Source organism: Haemaphysalis longicornis, unplaced genomic scaffold (genome assembly GCF_048455015.1).
Source record: "Haemaphysalis longicornis isolate Haplotype H1 unplaced genomic scaffold, Haemaphysalis longicornis Haplotype H1 scaffold_8, whole genome shotgun sequence".
In the NCBI taxonomy this organism is placed as follows: domain Eukaryota; kingdom Metazoa; phylum Arthropoda; class Arachnida; order Ixodida; family Ixodidae; genus Haemaphysalis; species Haemaphysalis longicornis.
In genome coordinates this window covers 105,954,974-105,976,652 of record NW_027526445.1, presented here as the reverse complement: position 1 = coordinate 105,976,652, position 21,679 = coordinate 105,954,974, and the positions used below count along the sequence as shown (strand labels likewise).

Genomic DNA, 21,679 nt, shown 5'->3' with positions numbered 1-21,679 from the left:
CAGCGGCGTGCGTTGGCGACTCAGCGGCGTTATAGCGGCTTGATAACTGCGTGGTGTACACGTGATACTACAAACCCGATGGAAGAGATGGAAGAGAAGGCGGCGAGGCGGTGGGCTGTGGGGGCCGAGCGCAAGAGCCGCAAGCGGGCCGACAACCGTGCATTCGCACTTTCACATTCTCCCCCTCGGGGAAATGCGGGGGAATTTTTTTGCTTCCGATGAACCTAGTTCTTTGCCCCTGTGTTTTTAAATACATGAAGTGGTTAGCACGTCGTCCTCACGCAGCTCTGTATCGTCGTAGCATCGCTGATTGTCCGAACGAAGCTTGCAGCTAAGCCAATGCAGCGACCGAAGCTGTGTGTGTGTGTGTGTGCATCGCCTCCTGTGTGTTGTGGACGCGTTCGTTTCGCGATGAAATGCGACATTGTACTTCTGCGGGTGGATAGTGCTTCCCATGGTCTGGATTATCTTTCTCGAACGACGTACCACTCAACCTCGCATGGGGTATGTGCAGTGTGCCTGGCTAAAAGCCTTCTCGCTTGCGCGCCAGAGTTGTGACTTGCTGCTCGTCCCCGCAAACCGGGTGTGAGGTGAGTGTCGTATTTACGACGGGCAGGAGGAGGCAACTCATCGTCTGTCAATCGCGGTTCAGACTTGCAACGCATGTTGTGACGTTGCGTTCGTTCGAAACGCATCTCTGGATTGTTTTGAAGTTGAATAAAATGTACGCGTCAAACCCGGGCATTCGGCTCAGGGCGTTCTCTGCGATTGCACCAAAAAAGTGCCACGGGACTTTCTTTATGGTACGTACTCACGTAAGATAAAATCCACGTCGTGTTATGGCCGTGTTGCATTCAATACAAACGGTTAAGCGTTTGTTTACACTTGTTTCGTTTGTCGTAAAATGTCAAAGCACTCCGGCACTCCGCTGGCAGATCAGCCGGCGAGCCGACGGTGAGCAGACGACTCATCTCTTTGCCGGAAGTGCGTGAAAAAGCCGCCCAATAGCAGGATGTCTAGCTCATGATGAACATCTGGGAATCGATGATGTCGACATGTGAAGATGGCGGCGTCCAAAAACACGAAGGAAAGGGTGAGAAAAAAGCGACAAACTTTGCAACAAAAGTGTGAGCTTTCCGCTGCGCGTAAAAGAGTAATACTTGGCACAGGTGACGTTGGCGACCCAATCTAGCGATTGCGCTAGTTCATTTAGTGTGCTCAAAATGCCTTTCAGGGCCCCTTTAAGCCAACCGTACCCACACAAGGAGATCGGCCAAGATTGGCAGAAAAGTAGGCCAGCGCTCGTCGTAATCGCGGTAACACTTGCGGGGAACGACGGAGACACGTCATTCCGGACGCCCCCAAAGTTATACAGAACGATTATCACTTCCAAAAATGAAGGAAGCGCACACTTGTTGAAACAACGATGGAGTAAAGATCGTTGCTCCTGGGAAGAACTAAAGCAGTTGCAATCACGGGGCCTAAACCGTCATGATGGTCGTGAAATTAGCGTAAGGCTTCGCAACCTTCAAGTTTTACGGGTTAGTGTGAGCTTCGTCATTTCTTGGTGGGTGGAGTAGGAGGGAGTATCTCGTACTAACGTTTATTTAGCCAATTTAATCGTTCATCCCTTTTGGGTGTAAGGGCCATTCGGAATTTTGTCTGCACCTTATATGGGCATTATTAAGACGCTGGACGCAACTGGCTAGTTTGGTTCAGACGAATTCTCCATAGCCCTCTCAGCGTTTATTCAGTGGGGCAGTTTATCAATTGTGGAGAAACTGCCAATTGAAAAACGCGTTTGCTTCATAATTTTTACCACATCATTGCAGAACCTTTCGCGGGGCGCAGGCAGAAAGCGGTACCAGGCGAGGTAGCGGTGTGGCGTAGTAGGAAAACTAAAACCTACGTTATGAAGAGGTGCGGCCCAAGGAGCTTGTGGACATATTGTAGGAGTGACCAGTAGAAATGCCGAACCTGCAATATCCGTCGCAACCGCCAGCACCGCCGCTGTCATTACAGCTTTTGATAATTGGCGCTGCTTAAAATCCGCCAATATATTCATAACTTTTTATGTCTTACGAAAGCTCGTGTGTAAATAAGGATTTTACGTGTTCCTCCCAGTGCGTGCACGCGCATTTTTTGTTCTGTTTTTTCGTCACGGGACTGTTTGCCCATCAGGTCAGCCGTGGCTTGGTCCTCTCTGCACGGCTATTGATAGGTTGACATTGTTGTTATTTACGAGGTTATTTTGAATGTACTGTCCCAGAGACTGGAATGTTCGTCTTCCTGACGCGCCAATCTGTCTATTTATATCAACTTCCGTTTTGTCTTAAGTGTCCCTTTAAGGAGGTCGGGTTTCCAAAATTAATTATCGAAAACTCCTGCTAAAGACACAAAGATACAAAAACTACCGTTGTGTTTAAGATATTTTGAGGGAAAGGGGGGTGTAGCCACGTATTTTTTTGCAGTAGGTTTCAGCTCAATGGTTTCGGTGATGTGAACTGTTACTGCGAACGTTTCAGAAAATGATGGATAGTTATGTCGTTTGATAACACTCTCGCAGTGCCGTTACATCTCCAGCTTTATAAGAATTGCCCTGTAGAAGACTGCACGCTGACCGGAGAAACCACTAATGCAATTTGTGTTCCCCCTATGAGTTCTCGTTAGTAGCTCCATTACCTAACAATGTACTTGTATCATTGTTGTAGTCATTGGTGCAGTCCCTGCCGAGGTTTTTTCTTTGTCCATACTTCAAAGGCTTAGGCTGCGGCTAGATATTTTTCCTATACACAGAAAAAGATGGGGGGGGGGGGGGGGACTATTGCTACTGCAAGATATCTCGCAGTTGAAACAAGCAATATATTTTGTTGTTTGTTTAGTTACGTACAAGTTCTGTTTGACAATTTTCTTACGTTTGTACACGTACTACTGATTTAAAACGCAGATTGTTCAGAAATACCATTATAACAGTGTGTAGACATTTATTATTTCTCAATACTTGTGTCGAGAAATTTACATTGTTTTTAGAACTTTAAGATACTTTCTGTCTTACCCGAAATATGTTTAGAACATGAGTACATTAATGTACATGTCAGTCGCGTTAGTTCAACCGCCTCAAGTAACACTCAGGAGTCCTCCTCATGAAGTAATTTGGAACAAGTCAGATGATCCGTATGAAGCGTTAGGTTACTAGCTCAGGTGTCGATTGTTCAAACAGTGACTGGACTGCCTGTGAGCCTGTAAATTATGTATACTGAAGTTCTGTGTCTGGTGTTAGCGGTGCAATGTTATCTATATATTATCAAGTGAGCTTTATCAAGAAAACTACGAACTCGGAACAGTTGGTACTCTGAAGTTAGCACTGGTACCTTTGCGTAAACAACGCTCTCACGAGATTGCAAAATACGCCAGGGAGTGCCTTAGCAAACATGAATGTTAAGGTACGCACTAATGTTTGGAAAAATGTTATTCCCTCGTTAGAATTAAACCTGTCCTTGTAAATCAGCGACTCCGCTGCCTGGAGGCTCGTTGGATTGACCTACGAAAGCTGTGCGTAAAGGACGTACCACTTGGTCGGCGGATTATCGCTGAAGTGCTGGCTCACGGCAGGGCTGCCTCCAACAATTATACGGGCATGAGGTAATCCATTTCATCAATATCAAAGTATTACAATGGTATCTCTAAAGGTAGTCAACAGATTAGCTGAGTGAGAATGTTACGCACATAATTTAAAAGCACTGGAAATTGGTTCCATTGTTCAACCCCCTACTGCGTTTTTAGGTGTTTCGCCAACCTTCGTTTTCCTTAGTATGGCAGTTCCTCTAGTATGGCTATACAGGTAGAGAGTGCCATCATTTGGGTTTTCGAAATATTGTTCCTGTTTATGCACGCAAATGTATTGATACAACTCTTCCAAACTTATTTAATAGGTGTGAAGGGGGCGTTCGGACTTTACGTATGTTAGGTGACGGGCCGAGGGGCAACTACCTAATTGGGCGATAAAACAATTCGGACCTTGTACAGGGGCCGAAGTTAAAATACGCCCTTGTTCAATTTCAATAAAATAACTTTTGGGAATCCCTTTTTTTCAGAAAACACGCAGTAGACGTTTTAAGCAGAAGAAAACTTGGAAAACCTTTAAAAGTTGACACTTGATTGACGGAACATGAGCAGCAAGCAATAAAATCATACTTACGAGTTCAATACCTCCGTGTTAGCATTCACGTAGTCAGTTAAAGTCAAACCAGAGGCCCCACAACAATCTCCCAGACGTGTTTCTGTGTGGTGGCATAGGTAGGCGGCCTGCAATAACGCAAGATTCGGTGGCAGCATTAAGACTGGGTAATGACTGGGGAGTCGCGACGGGTAAATGTTTTCTTTGTTGTCCAAGGATTTGCTTGAGGTTTGGGATAAAATTGGAAAAATTGTTACCGGGACAATGCTGTCTTTTCAATGAACCAAATTCGCATTTCGTCACTGTGGTCGACCGTACGGGAGCCGGAATGTCTTTATTTCTTTTTATAAACACTCGTGGTTGGCGTCGGTTTTTAATTTGTATCGCGGGCTATCCAAGGTGAAAATTTCAAGATTTTCTGCAACCTTTCAGGGGCAAAATTTAGTTTTCTGGTACGGCAGCATATCGCGAAAACGTAAGTGGTGGGAGCTTGGGAGTGTGAGCCGGGAATCGGTGCGTAGAAAGTGAAATAAGCAAAGCGGGAGGAGGGTGTGGGGAAGTTCCCTCTGCCAAACATAGCCCCGCGCGCCGGGGATGGCAAACTGCTGCGCCAAAGGTGCTCTGGTTAGGCTGTTTCCAAACGGGCATTACGAGTATCGAATAGCGAGGGAATGTACCTACGGGAAACAACAGCATGCTCCAGGCGACGGCGAAACGAGCTTAGGATGTTCCTGGCGAAGGTGTTGGTGACGGGGAGGTAGGCGGGCGGGGAGGATACAAACGCCGTGATGGCCGTGGACGCAAGGTTGAAACCACCGTTGAACCGCAGCTCAAAAGGAGGCCCCTGGCAATGTCGAGCGAGTGAACGGTGCTACGGAGCGGCCTAGCAAAAAATATTGTTCGGAGGGTGTTATGCGCAACCAACAAAACAAAAGGAAAGAGACCTAGGCAAACACATTTCAGATTCATATTTAGGTGCGGAGTACCTTAGGACCGCACAATCTCCGTCCGCGTCCGTGCACATAGCGTTTACAATCGCAAAAAAATCACACAGGCACCAGCGGGATTCGAGCATGTGTCTGGTAGACCAGACAGAGTTAGTGTCAGTGGTCTTACCTATTAGGTTACGACTGTGAGTTAGTAGCCGAGAGTAAAATGGCTTCCTCTCTCACCTGTAACGTTGCGGAGTTCCTTAGGACCTCTCAAAGTCCATCGCGTCCATCGGTGCTCAAACCACCATCAAGTAAAAATCAAGCGAAATTCTATTTGAGCCGTAAGTTGCAGGTTCATTTAGTGAATAATCAAGGCGCAACTCACCGCTCCAATCGAATGAAGGTCGGGGCACAAATCAGATGTCACTCGGGGCCCAACTTGGATGTCATTTCGAGTGCCCGTACTCAGCACCCTCGCCATTATCGACGGAGTGGAAATGCTGCCACTTTTTAATTATTTGTATGATTTGTTTTTTGATAATACTAACCAATGGAGCGCGAAAACAGTTTGCAATAAACGGCCGGAATGTGGAAAACACAGAGGGGGTAATGTACCGCTCAGGAAGATTTGGAGGGAGTTCGTACATCTGAACGCACCCGCCTCAAGGCTAAGCCCCTGGTGTAGATTGTTGTTTACCTGGAGGGTACCAGTAGTACGAAAATTTCATTAAGACATGACGTACCAGTGTTTGCGTAGTAGAAGAATCGAAATCGTGTCTTTAGTGATGTCCAACAGTTGTCAGAAGTTGCTGGGCGTCCAGGTGGTCGCTGGTAATCAGGTTCTCTAGCAGTTAATGGAGAGGGAGCGGAAAGTGCAGAGATGTGTGAGTAATGTGCAAACGGATAATATTTGGGCCATTGTGCCCTCCTTAATGCAGAATGATAATTTCGCGGGAAAAAGGCCGTAAACATTAGGTGTGAGCGAGTTGGGTGAACGTAGGTGTCTTCTTGGATGCGACGACGAGACCATTCTCCTGATTTTGAGAATTTTAGGTTACATTTCGAGTACTACTGTCTGTCAAGTCGATAGCATGGTGTAGCTGTCTGATATCGATGAATTGGGGTGACTGCGCGCATTCTAACTGTGCTTGTGAGGAGAGTGCTCATGGTTCCTGATGGGCAACATTGTACCGTGTCAGGGTACAGTGGGCGGAATTACATACAAGGCGGACGTTTTAGGGGTGGATTTGCAAGAGGACGAGGGAAGTTGGCGGGGCCATGCTCCCCACCAAGACGTTTTTACAGGAAGGTTGGGAGTTGTTTAAGATGAGAGAACTCTTGATGTGGGTGAATGCAAGAGCAATCGCCAGTTCTTTAGCAATCCGCGTAGATGTTATTTGAAGGCCACGTTTTAAGGGATGATTTCAAGGTGACGGTTCCAACGTTCTGCTCCTCAACAAAGGAAAAGTGCGGGGGCAATGTTGAACAGAATGGATATGGAAGGAGGCATAACTTGTTTTTTACCTTTAAATTCCAAGAACGTTCTAGGCCTATCTTGCAATTTTTGAAATGAAATTAGTGAAATATAGCAATAAATATACAAACAACCAAATATTACAGATGCATTCAATTGGTGTCATTTCTCTAATTTCTCTCATTTTCAGCTACACAGCATTGATGATGTGAACTTCTAGTGGGAACGTGTAATGAGGTGGAAAGCCATGCCACTCCATAACGCTCGCACAGTGACTTGCAATTTCCAACTTTTGTGTGTCCTCTTTCGAAAAGTGTTCCAATATCGTAGTTATAGTGTGTTGAGAAATTATATTCTTCTCGAGTAACGCCGGTGCCTAATGCCGTATTAGACGTCGTTAGTGTTGTCAGACTGGACCAAGTATAGGTTTCTTTGAGACGGATCCTCATCTTTCTTCAATTGTGATGAATCTTACCCATGAAAGCTGTTGATAGGAGATGGTTCCTACAGAAATTCAATTGAAACAGCACCAATAAGAATTCGAAACTTAACAGTACGCTGTCTTTTAGTCTATTTGTTTACATGGTTGTGTTTGTTTTATTTTCTTGGGATGAATTTGGTTTTCAGATAACACGTAACAACAGTGGGCTAAGATCTGCCATGAAATAGTAAGCACATCCCAAATCTTACGCTGTCAACTAAGCATTACCATACCCTTTCCAGTCAAATGTTTCAATGGCAAAACATAGGATTAATGATAAACGTGAAACACTTTGAGCGATTTTATATTGGCTGAGGGATGTGTCAGAGCACTCCAAACAATTGTTGAATGAACTCTGTCAGAATGTATGGGGCTGGAAATAAACATGAATAAATCTAAAGGGTTGAGGAATAAGGATGGCAAAATCTCTTTCTTCAGCTTCGGAAAGGCAACGCTAGAACAAATAGCTGAGTATAACTTCCTAGGACGGATCGTGAATGCTGACCCCCACCAAAGTAACAACTACAGTTCATTTCATTTTTTTTTATTTCCTTAAGGACCCCACTGGGGGGTATTACATAAGGGGTGGATATACAGAAAAATACATATTTGAACGCATTAGTTCATGAACACAGGTGACTACAGTTCTATGATTAGTTCTATGAACTCTGGACTAGAATAGGTATGGGTATGGTAGCAGTCGGCAAAAATCCAAAATATGTAAAAGTTATCTACCTCGGTCACTCAAATAAAAATCTACAACCAGTTCACACAGCAGCTTATCACACACGGAGCTGAATCTTGGCGCCCTACTAAACCGCTAGAAAGATAACTTAGTCCTGCCCAGTGGCCATGGAAAAAATTTTGTAAGGAGTAACAATCCAGCACGGGGCACGAGCTACCTCGATAACAGAATATCCTAGGGTAGAAGATATGATAGTTCATATTAATAAAAAGATATGGACTTGAGGTGGTCATGTAAAGAGACCACGCAAAATCGGTGGGAAAATTAATGTAACAGAATGGATACCAAGAGATGAGTCGAGTAGAAAATGATGGCCATTACCCCGATGGAGGGATGAACCAATGAACATCTGGCGCAAACAGTGGAATGGGGCAGCGCAGTAGCTCAGGGCAGGAGCGGTTGCAGGTCAAAAAGAGTAGTCTTTGTCCTCCAGTGAACCTCAGTAGACTGCTGCTTCTGCAGCTGCTGCTGCTGATGATGATGATCATCATCATTAAGGTAATAACCCTTTACCTACCTGGAATATTTTATGTCAACTCGCCGCAATTTTACCTTGTTTTGTCGAACTACTCGTCACGAGTGAGCATAGGTGCGCATGATGAGTCGCTTCTTGGTGATGTCTTGAAGAACATCGGGGGACGGGGACTCGCGTCCGCCGTTACTTCGATATTGTGCGCGGAAGCGTCGTTTTGGGACGGGGCCATCTGACGTTACGGATTCCGTTCGGGCTGTTTTTTTATAATTTTACTGATGAATCCTGGCCTCAGCTCATGGCTGGAAAAGGTTACGCTTCCACTCCGCGGAGCAAGATCACGAGAAATGACAACGGCCCTGTGAGCGGGCATTCGGGACTACGACAAGTTTGGTACACATGTTAGTCTAAAATATGCGAGCGAATGACTAAAGAATCTCTTTGAAATTTTGTTGCACTGAGGCTCTACATGCGTGTGGAACCTACATACGTTTAGATTGTGCTAGTTCGTACCAATGTTGAGGATGGCCGTGTTGTGGTGACGTTTTGTGGGGACGCGTGTACACCGGCCATAGTAGTATTTGGTTCCATTATTTTGAATATTTCTAAACATATATACCCCTAAAAAACAGCGGAATGGTTGGACGGTACAGCACATGAACTTTTTAAGAGTGCATCCCGCATTCCATTTTCCCCTCCCCTTAACTTTTCGGGAAACTTGTACGCATCGCTGTGTTTATCAACTACTAGATGAGTACAGAGTAACAGATTTACGAGCGGTCTCGGGAGAGTTGTATGAGTTTTGGTGTCGTCGGAAGTTTGTCCCCTGCTCCAGATAAAACTGGAGGTTTCACGGAAATAACCTGTGGACCACATTGAAATCCACCCCGTTTATCTCAGGAATGTTTTATTTTTCATTTCAGTTATTCGTGACTGGTTAACTGAACATTTCTCGAATAACGTTTGCGCAGTAAGGTTCCATGAAGACCCCACCATAGATGTGGACGAGGCCCTGCACGAATAGTACTGGCTTTACATTCGGTTTAAACGTTACCCTAGAAACTCCTGTTGAAATTGATTTGTAATCACCTCATAAATATTCTCTAACTCCATTCGTGCTCTTAAGTGAGCTCACGTTTTTACAAGCGTTGCTCATCCCACATGAATCTGCATTTTGCAACTCCGCAAAATTAATTGTCGCCGAAGCTAACGGCCAAGCGTCGTAAGCCCAAAGACGGATCGCATTTGCTCTATAGATCTGAGTCGTGTTGGCTTCGTGGACCTTGCTGTGCTTATTACAGTCTAGGAAATAACCTAGCCGTGCCGATTTCATTACAACACGAATGTTGTCAGGGAGCAGTTCTCGTGTCTCGATAAATTCCTTATGACAGTTCTTCTGAGCGGTAATGTCGGCTTCTTATGTCGGTGAGCCAGTTACACCACACGGACTTCCGATCGGGCCTTGTATTTGTGTAGCCGTCGTCGTCGTGTGGCAAGGCCGTCTGCCAACTCGGATTTTGGCGTCGCAGTCGTGTTGGCGTCGTATCCGCCTAGGCAATGCGCTTGAGCAACAAGCGTGGTAACAGGAAAAAAAAAACATAAATATGGACGAACACCGTGTTATCACGTGGGCTGCAGAAAGCATTACATAACTAACCAATACTGCCGACGCGGCCCGTCGACGCTGAATCTTGTCTTCACCGCAGTTGCGCTACAAAGTCGTTCAATAACCGGATGTCTGCTTTGTGACGCCCATGGGAAAATCACGTTTATGCATCAGAATGGTGGATACCAAAAACATGCCGAAAAGTGTGGAAAAACTGCAACATATTTTACATCGAAAGCGTGAGCTTTTCGTTAAAAGTAAAAAGGTTATGCAGGAAAACCTCGTTTATTCGGCTCCCGTTAATTCGAAAATTACGATAATTCTACGTTCCAATTCTCTCCTTCAAAAAAAGTTTATTTCCTTGTAACTGCCGACCATCGTCAATTCGGCGCACCGCACTATTCGGATCAGCGCCTCCTCGGAAGAATAGACGCAACGCGCCGCTTTTCGGCCAGCTGCTCTCTTCTCCTAGTGATAGGGATGAGGCGAGCCCACACCGCAGCTGTTTACTGGCTGTAACACGCTGCACATGCTATCAGTGTTATGGAATAATACTTCTCTGATGCTCCCCGTGATGCACCTGCTCTTATCTAATTGTCACTCCTTCAAAAACTTGTTCGTTCGGCCCTGCTATCAACCAAAATGCAAACTACCACAAATAAGTCCTTCTGAAATTCATGGCGCGCATAAAAGAAATATAAATACGCTGATTTTGTCGTTCACCCAATTATTAGACCTTGGGCTAATGCCTACATGTTTTTTATGTCTATTTCAGTCCAGTTCAGTTCCGTGCATTGCAACCCATAAAAGCAAAAATTGCCCCCACCTCCCCGAAGGGAATCGTGAGGAAGTGCGAATGCATTTCTTGCGCCGAGAGTACACGGCGTAGTAATTCTGCCATCGCCTTGAGAGGCGCAGTACTGGCGAGGGGGAGCTGTCAGGCGAGGGGAGAGGCGCGCGCCGAGGGTGAGTGCAAACCTAACGGGGGGAGAGGCGCGCCAGCTGCAGAGCATGTGACGTCACGGCGCGAGGAAGGCGGAGCAGACGCAAAGGCGCCAGCGTGCGGTTACGTGGGAGTGTGACGTCACGGCGCGAGGAGCGGTGGCGTGAATGACAATCCTGGCCGCCTAGACGCACACCACGTGACCTTCTCAACGTCATGTCCGGTGTGTTTATTATACTAGTGCTTAAATAAACAACGTGTGTTTAAATCAAGCTCATATTGAAATTTATTTGGCTTAAAATTTTGTTGGAGCCTATCAAGGTCTTTGTAAAGTTGTCGCCTCCGTTGTTATGGTAGCTGTATAAGCAAATGGCGGCGCCCTGCGTCTACGCTACGAGCACGAGCCGGTCGTGGCTACGAGTGATAGTGATCGTCAGGCGCGCTTGGACAGTATCAACAGATGTGTATCTGCAAACGCATGACACTATCTTAAAGCTCTGACATTAATGCTTTAATAAAATGAAGAAGGCGTATCAGACGGACGCGCGAAACAGCGCGCTTTTTGGTAACGCCCGTCGGTTCTCTTGAAACGTCGTGATCGAGCTGTTCAGACTCCTGCCGCGTCCGTCCTGTCGCTGGAACAAATAGGCGATTTTTCTTGGCTCGTCAGCCTGCAAAATGACACCGAGGAGTCTAGTTCAGGCATGCGTAATCTGCTGCGTAAGCTTGTCGGAAGCGGCTGCTACGGAGTGGTGCGTCTAGTGGTTTGGCCGACACAAACACGTCTCGGGATCGCCAGTCCGGACGAAGCGCACGAGGTACCACTTGTAACTTGTTCAAATGACTTCATGAGTAACCAGTGCCTACATTTCGGCTACACAGTTAAAAGCGCGGGTAAATAATTCGGACGTTTTGCATGTGGCATGCTGAAAGGTCGACATTTGGTGGCTTTACGTCTTGCACCAATTTCCTATATGCCTTCGTCATGCTCATGATCATTTTCGCATCTTTTTCTATTATTGCAAGTAGCGTGAAGCTCAGTAAAAGCGCGAGTGAAAATCTCAATTCATGCTAAAAATCTGTTTGCACTATTCCTCTTGAATCCACTACCGCACTTCATCGATAGGCAGTGAGCCCCTAATCATGTACAGCATGCTGTTGATGAACTCGTTGATCTCGAAGACTGACGAATGTTGTCTCACTTGTACACTAAATACGGCGTCCCCATTTAACTTACAGTGGTCAAAAACTTGTGCAGTATCTCGACTATCAGTATTAGGCCTTTGGCATCCTTGTGCTTGGAGGACAAACCGTCGCATGGGCTGCCTATGCTGCCTTGCTGGATGGTGTCAAGGCAAGTGTCTTCAGCACTGTTTCCGGATAAGGTTGAAACCATTAGGACAGCTGACAAAACAAGTGCAAAATAAAATCACGGTGTCCAGGCAACAAGCTTGGTGATGCGTCGACCAGGCCTTTGGAGGATCAACCAGAGTTACAATCAGGAAAGGAGCAACCAAGTGTAGCCATTCACTCAGCCTGAGCATTCACAGGAACACAGCTGGTGTCAAAACCGATCAGGGTAGAATGACTTGCTTGGTTGCAATGATGGCACTGTTGTAAATAAATGAGATGGGCGCAGGCAGAGGGCGATAGCTGGGGTAAAGAAGAAGACGAAGCTGCGCCCACTGCCTCGCTCACAGTATGTTCCATCGCCTTACGAGAACGGGTGCTCTCTTGGATCCTCCACACGCTGGTGCCGAAACCCGGGAGAAGGGACCTCCAGAGGTGAGCTACAGCGAGCGTATTTCGCTTCTGTTCGACCGCCTTCTTACCTCTGGAGATTGGGAATGAAGCCGTACAGGAAGCCTCCAACTCGGAGAACAGCGGGGCAGCCTTAGAAGAAGAAGGTTGAACGAACCCAGCCACAAGATATCTGCCCGACACAGCACGAGATGTCCGTGAGAGCAGACAAGACCGACGAGGAAACGACGCCGACTTCTGCCTTCTGAGCCCGGTCGCCAGCTCTAACAATAGACGCGACGCTGGACCGGACCATGGAGGCCCATCTCGAAAGGCGGCGCATCGTCCGACTAGAAATCACGACAATCATCGGCCAAGTTGAAGACCTCCTCCCAGTGACAAGACCATCAATTAGTGAGTTGAGTGAGCTTGCTACTAAGTTAACAGTACATCACGATGAACTGCGCCAAATTAACTGAGAAGTAGAATATTGTGTAGACATTGATAATCTGGAGGCCGAGTATGAAGACGCATTCAACTTTGACTACCTAGTTTTTACGGCAAAATCTAAGATTGAACTTAAAATAGTTGAAACAAAGAAAGCTCGTGAAAACGTAATTGCTTCTCTCGAAGAACGAGTTCGCGCTGAACGCAGGGAACGCCGGTATAATCAGACCAGATATTTGGAAAGTAGCAAAACGTCATATGCAAATCAAACTCGTGGAGTAGAAAATGACGACGGACGACAAGAACTGAACAGGAATTTCCAATATATTACCCAATGGAAGCCGACGGTCTTGTGAATTCTCCCGAAGAAGCTGGAAGTGAGGGAGAGACAACCACCGCTACGTTCATGAAGCGAAAGGCAATGATTTCTGCCAGGACCGGACTTTCGCATACTATGGAAACCACCAGCGACTTTGACATCGATTACCGGACACCGAAGATGCCCCAGGAGAAGCCTTGTGAAGGAGAAACGGTGCTCCAAGAAACCAATGATACAGAGTGCAAAAGTATGAATCCCACGATGTTTGACAGTGATTTTCCTGGCGAAAAGAAAATGATATCTTCGTTACAACCTCGCGTACTTGGCCCTCCATTGCTCAAACGTAAGGCACTGAGAAAGCAGCACGTGACAAAGAAAGGCGACACTGCTAGAATTAATTGTTCAAGGACAAAGGACCTCAACGGCGGTGCTCTCAATTTGCCACTGCTGGATAATAATCACCAGTGCCAGCTACTGTTGAGGGTACGAAGGAAGAATCTTCTCCTTCTTGCAAGACAACGCACAGTGAAACACAACTCAAAGCGCAGAACTGCAACAGCAGCTAACACTAGAAACCGAACCGTGCGCTCTGAAAAGAGCCGCAACGAGAGTACGACTCACGTGCACCCGGCTGCTACAAGGAAAAATAACTTGTGCAAACAGAAAGAAATACCTGCAATCCGGACAAGCAAAAGACTGCATCAAGGGGCTGCAGTAGCTTGGCTCACAGGTCCAAGAAAGCCACGGCATTGTTTCCATCGATGGAGGTGGAAGCCGACATGTGTCGAACTTTTTTGGCCCACTCGGACATGAACTTAGCTCTCCATGGACTGAACAATTTCTCGGACACGAACCATACTCATTGTCGCGCGGGGGAGGATGTTGTGAAATAAGTGGATATCCTTCTCTCATGCCCCACTATCATCATCAGAAGTATGTTGGATTAAAGGCACCATCGGGAGGGGTCTGCGCGGCTCGTCCCTTTCTCCACAGGCACCATTGTGATGTGGGTAAAAGTTTCAAGATTTTAGAGGTTTAAATTTGGGTTTTACGCCCTCGTACGGGTGTGCCGCGGTGAAGGCTCACAAATTGTGAATGAGTTCCCCGGATGCTAAATTTGGACAGGGAGGGGAAGAAATGCGTGCACAGTTGTAGTTGAATGCATTTATTTCACATTTTTCTGCCATTAGGCTGCTATGAAGATAACAAAATCCTGGAAAAAGAAACTAGATACAAGTTCTCATATTTCATCACTGTCTTTGACCGTGACACACTCTACTTTTGGCTCTGTGTCCGTGCCGTCCGAGCATTGAATTGCTGGCAGGGGCTTGTGGACCCCCAATAAACTTGTGCAACAATTGCCAAAACCCATTGGCAACAGCTGTGGTAGCATGCAAATCTGGTGCCACCCAGTTCAGGAGGGAAGTTGCCCCCCCCCACCCCCGAGGCGAAGCCACCGCCAGAGCTCTGGAAGCTGAATGCAGCAGGTAGATCCACAGCCAGTGCTCAAGGCCGACCTGGGTGCCGCTGGGTGCCAGGGAACGGCGGCTTTCTTTGCTGCAAAAACACTGAAAACAGAAGAGGAGGGAGGTGAGTAGGGTTCAGTTTGTAGCCACCAGAATGTCACTTGCAGCCACCGGGCAAGCAGTCTTGCAGGGAAGTAGAGGAATACTATGAAAATTGGAGGCGCTGCGGAGATAGTCCTTGTCGGAAGCTACGATTACTGTAGGATCGAGCCACTGATTGCGTGCCTGTTTGAAGTTAGCAGATTGGAGAATTGCTAGGGTGGTTTTGAGTACCTGCATAGAAGTACTTTGCATGCTAGTCGATGGGCCCAATTGTTTCCTCATATGCAGAAGCACGGCCACTCTACCCCCCTCCCCCCCCCCCTCCTCACCCTTTTGGAGTGACAGGTAGATTGGTCTTGCAAACAAAATAACATTGTGAAAGCAGAAGTTGACTCACTGATCTGCGAAGAAAGTGCTTTGCACATGCTTGCACCGCCGCGTGTGAAGGGGACAACCTTTCTACTCTTGACTCTTTTACCCTGCCATCGTCTGTGCAGCATGAGAGCTAATTGGGTGGCACAACTAACCAGCTCCGACCTCTCCTCCCAGCATAGCCTGGTAGAGAGGGCCCGGGTGGCCAGTGCAGGCCAGGGTATCCCGGACTAGAGGAAACTCCCCACCAGGCGGGTGCCCAGACAGCAGCACCTAAGACTCGCACAAATAAAGTTTATTCCTCCTTCTCCTCTCTTTTTTTTTTTCGGAAATGGTGTTACGTTTACCAGTCTGTGGATGCCTAAAAATTGTTGCACGCCACTTTTCAAGTGGGATGCCTCACAAAATGCGGAACTGTGCTACCATGAACTGCTATCAAAAGAAAACTATCAATATGACCGGCTGCAAAACATTTTCTTGACAAGGAAGTGGGGTGATTGGGGACATGGAAACGTAAAAAAGACAAGGGGTTGAGATTAGGAGAAAGCATTTTAAGCCGAGTAATACTATTATTTAAAACGTTACATTTCGCACTAAAATTCACGCAGGCAGAGGCAACGAAGCACCCCAAATGGGACATTCAAATGAATTAGGGGAATTCATTTGAATGTCCCGTTTGGGGTGCTTCGTTGCTTCGCTGGCGGTTTAATTTGTTCCTAGCTCCAGGACCGTTCCGCAACGTCTTTGTTTTACTTCACCGCAGACAATTACAAGGTAGAAAGCATATGCAAGTTTCTGCTTCCAGCTGCTGTGCCGACTCAGTTTCCGCCCTACCCAGCCTACACGTTGCTGCCTCGTGCCAAGGAGAGCAAAACTCTGTTTAGTGCTCTCTCACTTCATCATTTCACGTAAGCCAGAATATCAGGGGAACCAGTGTCAGTAGCATAAGAGAAAGAGAGAAATGCCTGCGTATAGAACAACGCAACACTGAACGTGCAGCCAGTGGATACCACTAAGAAAACATAGCTTCGGGCAAGCCTTCAGACTGTCAGAAACACTTGGAAAGTGGATTGAAAGCTGAACAATGCCAGACAACATTTGACCTGGTTAGATGAACTGCAGAGACTAACCAAGCGCTTGGAATAACAGTTCAGCAATATGGGGACAACTGAGCAGTGCAAGCTCTAAAGACCTCTCAGAATCTGCACAAGCAGAAAATAGGAATGCGAAATTTGTCGAACAGATTATCAATATCGATAATCATTTATTGGGGTGGAAGAACTGCGTGAGTGCAGCCTGCTTCTTGGAGCGCAACGCGCTGCTGGTGACTGCTTGCTCCACGGTATCTAAACAGTCGACAAGCACAAGACTGCTGCCCTCAATGGCACTGCAGCATCGCCGTAGCAGGGCCACGGCAGCGATGGCTTCGCTCGCGCTCAGAAGCGGTACGGAGTCCTCAGTGTCTTCGACAGAGCGGAGACAAGCATGGATACAAGCAAACAATGGCGAACCCAGCGAACTGAGCAAGAAGTGCGCGCAGCGAGTTGCGCGGTCTTGAAGTTCGGTGACACCGCAGCCCGCAGCGCCCAATGTATCGCTTTCGGCTCCAACGGCATGCATGCGTGGACCTGGTCCACTCTGCCACGGCCTGGCCACGGCCGGTTTGGATGCGCCCGAGCTCGTGCGGGACTCGCAAGCGACACTTGCGCCACCGCTGCGCACCGATATATTGCGAGACAGCCTGCCACATGCCTAAGGAGAGCGAGAAATCCCACGCGGAAGAGTTCGATATATCCATTGTGAGCAAAATCGCGTATGATATAAAAAGATTTAAATGCATGTAATTTTTACCGGAATTATACAAGGGTTTGATGTAGGCAATAATTCAATATATCCATGTTCGATATAAGCTGGCTTTACTGTAATAACCATTGCTTTTTCTCTGTTCTCTCTCAGTGCTTGTTCCTTTGTACTGTGCCTGTTCCTGCTTCACGAACTTGCACTTATGTATTGGGATTTTGGTGAGCCACACCCTAAGTAATCAGGGAGTGAGAATGACAAGCTGGCTTAGTTTTCAGTTACAGATCACAGGACTGCAAATTATAGATGCAACAAGCAGTAAGCCAGCATATGTTAGGGCTTTCTTAGACCGTGGTTAGGGCACAAAACCCTGCGGTATTGTTTTGCTTTCACCAATGGCGTTTCGTCGCACTGTTCCATTACCACAACTTGTATCCAAGGCATTTTGCATTATACAATTAGGTGCAATGAAACTGCAGCGAAAGAACATGCAAGAAAACACACCGGACACCTACTGTAAAAGTAAGACTGTCGAGTGAAAGTGAAAGAGGGACATCTGGAAGCTTCAACTATAGATAAACTTTCCTAACTTCTCGGGATACTTTACGTTAATATGTTTATATCTATTAAAAACACAAAAACTTACTTTTCTCAAAGCAGCGTTTGGTTTTCAACATGGGACCGTTCTCGCACCACAGCTGGAACCCTTGAGTGTTGAGGTGCTGATTCCCCCTGTAATACGCCAAGACAGATTTGAGGCACAAAAAGACTTTTGCATCAGCGTCCATGTAAAGAAGCTGTTGCACACCCAAATTTAGTGTGGTAGAATAATTTACTGCTTTTCTAAGCAAAAAGGTAATCAAATTTAAAGCTACTCAAAGGCTGTGCCAAACTCTAAAGCTCCCTTAACAAGTGATAGCCACTTCTATGCATTTCTTTAATCATGGATTTGTTTTTTTAAGGTGACAAAACATTGCCAACATTTAATAATGGCATCTGCATTGGCTGTATAGTCGATGTGCTTATTGCTTTACTATACTAGACACTATACTTTAGTCGCCACAGCTTCCCTGCACAGTTGATTTTAATTAAACAAAAATTTGTTTTTCAAGACGGGTATGTTAGCCTTGCAAAGGCTGAGTACCCCAGCTGTTTCTTTTCTGTGCACAACGTGAGAAGGCGCCATCCTAACTACTCAGGTTTCAGACTGGTATCGCTTAAAGCTCAACAACCAAATGTTTCATCAAAACTGCAGCCCACAGGCAAGGCTTCCCAAAGTAGCGACAAAATATTGCACTGGCTTTCAACTGTCACATTTCCCAACGTCAGACACACAGCTGGTAGCAATCCTGTTCACCCTGTCATCTAAGCACTGCCTCCAGGTTTTCTGCGGCTTGTATGTTCAAGAGACCAACTTAGGCCCAAGAAGAAAGAGTGTCCCCACGTAGCTGTAGAACCCTGTTGTGGTGCTATCAGAACCAACTGCGCGGTTGCATGGGTGGCTGTGGTTGGCGGGAGAGGAAAAGGAAAGGAAATGCACTGGGGACATTTTGAGCTCGGCAGGGAGCTTACCCGTAAGGGACATCCTGTGGTACATGTATAGCCATCATGGAGGTATCGGCAATACTTAGTGTTAAGCGTCTGCGTATGGGATGCACATACAATGAATTTGAAAAAAAAAAAAAACACTATGTGTTTAGTATATAAGTGCAATTGTAAAGAAATGCAGGTGTTAAACTCATTGTAATGCTACGGCCGAAGGGAAAGATCAAAGCCGTATGCTGGACGTGCACACAAATGCATTTGAAGTGTATCTTTTTTTTTCTATGAGGTGCATTTGACAGCACAAAGAATAAAAGGACGCCGCCAATGACACGACAAAGAAAATAATGGTGAATGGGAGAACATTCGCAAAACAGGGCCCACTACTGTGGTTTATGGTGCTGGCTAGTGCTGGACACATGAACCACTCACGGTGTACCACAGCTCATGTGTGTGGTGCAATCAGTCACATCATTCACTGCAGGTGAAGGTTCCCAGGCTTGGCAGCGTCTTGCATGGCAGGATCAGCCACTAGCTGACACGAGACACTCAGGAACACCTCGAGCGCCAGAAAGGACGAGCCAGAATGTCAAGGACAAGTGTTAGCAGCGAAGCAGTTTGAGCCTGAGCAAAAACAAGCAAGGCACCACGAACTTAGGTCCCACCGCAACAGGAAGCCAGAGTGGGATGAAACAGCAGGGCCCTGAAGTCACTTGACCCATTCAGGAGGCCAGGCCTAGGCGGCCAATGGCAAGGGTCTTGGAATCCCGTGGCTCATCGATCAAACGTATGACACAGAGATCCGCCATTACAACCATGCCCTGTCCTGGTTGTGCTTGTTCTCCCCAGGCTGCAAGATCTTTTGTGTAGAACCTGCGAGACATTCAATGATGAAAGTAGCCGGAAAAATGCTGCATCACCAATATCCTGCTACACTGCGTATGTAACACTGCTAGATTTCGACAGTTGCTTATGGCAGAGAACTCAGTCTTGAAATCTGTGCGTAACTTTTTGCACACCCCCGTTAGCACTTATGAATGCTCATGTTGCGTGACTGCACTGTGCAAGTGGTGGCATACTGCATTCATGTCTGTGCCCTTTCAGTACTGTGAACGTGAACACACTGAAAACAGCTCAAGGACGGAGTGGAAGGAAAAGACAAACACGGAGCACTGCCCGTACCTCATGTGCGCTGTTTTCGGTGTGTTCAGTTCATACTAACTAGCTCAACGTAGCACTCTAGTAAGAAGAATTGAACATGTTTGAATTTTGAGGTTGAGCTTTTCTGACCATTCAGGATTGAGAAAGTATTCACATGTATTTAACGTGCAATTTTTCCAACTAGTGACATGTTCTGCAAAGTCTGCAAAGCGCACATAAAAGCTTCTTTTCCAACCACTGGCCTGGTTTATTCACAACAAACAAAATCGTCCCTTTTCCCAAACTCTATGTTTGGAGAAAAACAGGGCAAGGGTGGCACATACATTGAAAGAAAAAGTGCAAAATACTGCTTCGACAAAGAAAAACAAAAGACAGAGAAGCTTGTTGTGGTGAAAAAACCGCTGAAATAGCAGGGACGAAGAAAGCAGCAGTCAACGCTCGAGCGCTTTCCCCACCAAGATGAATTCCAACTAGCCCAACTTTCCGTGCTGCAGCAGAGAAGTTCAGGAACCACATGACACACTGCTACGTCGCATCAGCCTGGCAAGAAACTTCAAGGCGCTTTTCTGAATTCTGCCTGTGTGCACATTACTAAAGCCTCACTCACATCGTTCGGTCACATCAATGTGACTTCTGACAGTGAAAAATTTGTTCGTACGCGCGTTTGTACGTCACCTAGTCCCTCCACTGCAATTTCATCCCGCTCAATATGCCTAACGCGCAGCAGCTAAGGCCAAAAAGCACCAAACGTTATCGAGAAGTATAGTTTTCTCTTTCGCTCGCCCAATATATCATATGGCATCCAAGTCGTTTGATACCAACCTGTTCGTATGTCTGGGCTTCGGCATTCGCACAGATGAACACGGTAGACTGCGTAGTGTATTGAGTGCTGTCTCGGCTGGCGTGCACGCCTTGGAGCTGCAACAAAAGCTACTTGCGTAGCGTGGGTCTTAACACCGAAAACACGGCAAGGAAGACTCCGAAGCCTTTAGAGGGGGATGGTGGACGCTTCGGTGTAGCGATTTGCGTGGGGTATTTAGCACCAAAAGCACAAAGTACCACCATAACAACACGACGAAGATGTAAGGACACTTGAGAGAGCAGTGGTGCGGCGCAAAGTGCTTCTTTTTCACGCTATATTCTTCTAAATCTAGCCGCGTAGCAACGAGCATGAGCGCGCCGAGTTAGTGGGCGCCGCCATTTGCATTAACCAAGGCTGACTGTAGCCATGACAACAAATAAACAATCAAAAACTTCCCGGACGTGACGTTAGAGGGTCACGTGGTGTGCGTCTAGGCGGCCAGCTTTGTCATTCACGCGGGGCGGTGCGGGAGCCGGCGCGGGCGCGCGCAGCCACGGCGCGGGAGGCGGAGCGCGCGCGGGTCACGTGGGGTGTGACGTCGCTGCGCCGTTGCTACAGACGCTCCTCTCCGCTCCTCGCGCCGTTGCTAGGGGAGAGGAGGAGGAGCAATGCGGACGGCGGATTCAGGGTCGCTTATAAAGTGCATCGCACTTAAAAAAGGCACAGTGCAAGGGGATTGATAATGCAGAAATAGGTCAGGAAGTGTGGCACTGCGGTGATAGCTCTTGTAGATGAACAGTAAAATATTCACAACAAAAGGAACTTGCCAAAGCAGTATAACAAAGATTATTGCATTATTGCAAAGAACTCACACAGAATAGGTCCTATCGACAAGATTTAAGGGAATTCCCTAAGGTGGAGCAAATTTCTCCGAAGGAAATTTTGACATCCACCTGAATGCAGCCATACAGCTACAAAAAAAAAGCTATATCGCTTCCTTAGAAACTCCGCATTTGAGGAAAAATTCCTCTTCTTTCAGGATCACGATCAGGACCAGGAAGCGGACGACTTTTTCTTCAACTGCAAAGTTTCTGAGGA

The 21,679-nt window shown here is 46.8% G+C and overlaps 1 long non-coding RNA gene across 1 annotated transcript; it reads right to left on the bottom strand.

Annotated features, from left to right (window-relative positions):
* Nucleotides 1–14,485: 14,485 nt before the first annotated feature.
* On the bottom strand, nt 14,486–21,025 carry LOC144148665 (uncharacterized). Its single transcript, XR_013318019.1, has 4 exons — nt 20,602–21,025; nt 19,051–19,491; nt 17,723–17,808; nt 14,486–14,904 (listed from the first exon to the last, which is right to left on the bottom strand). It is a non-coding gene; the product is annotated as an uncharacterized LOC144148665 (long non-coding RNA).
* Nucleotides 21,026–21,679: the final 654 nt, after the last annotated feature.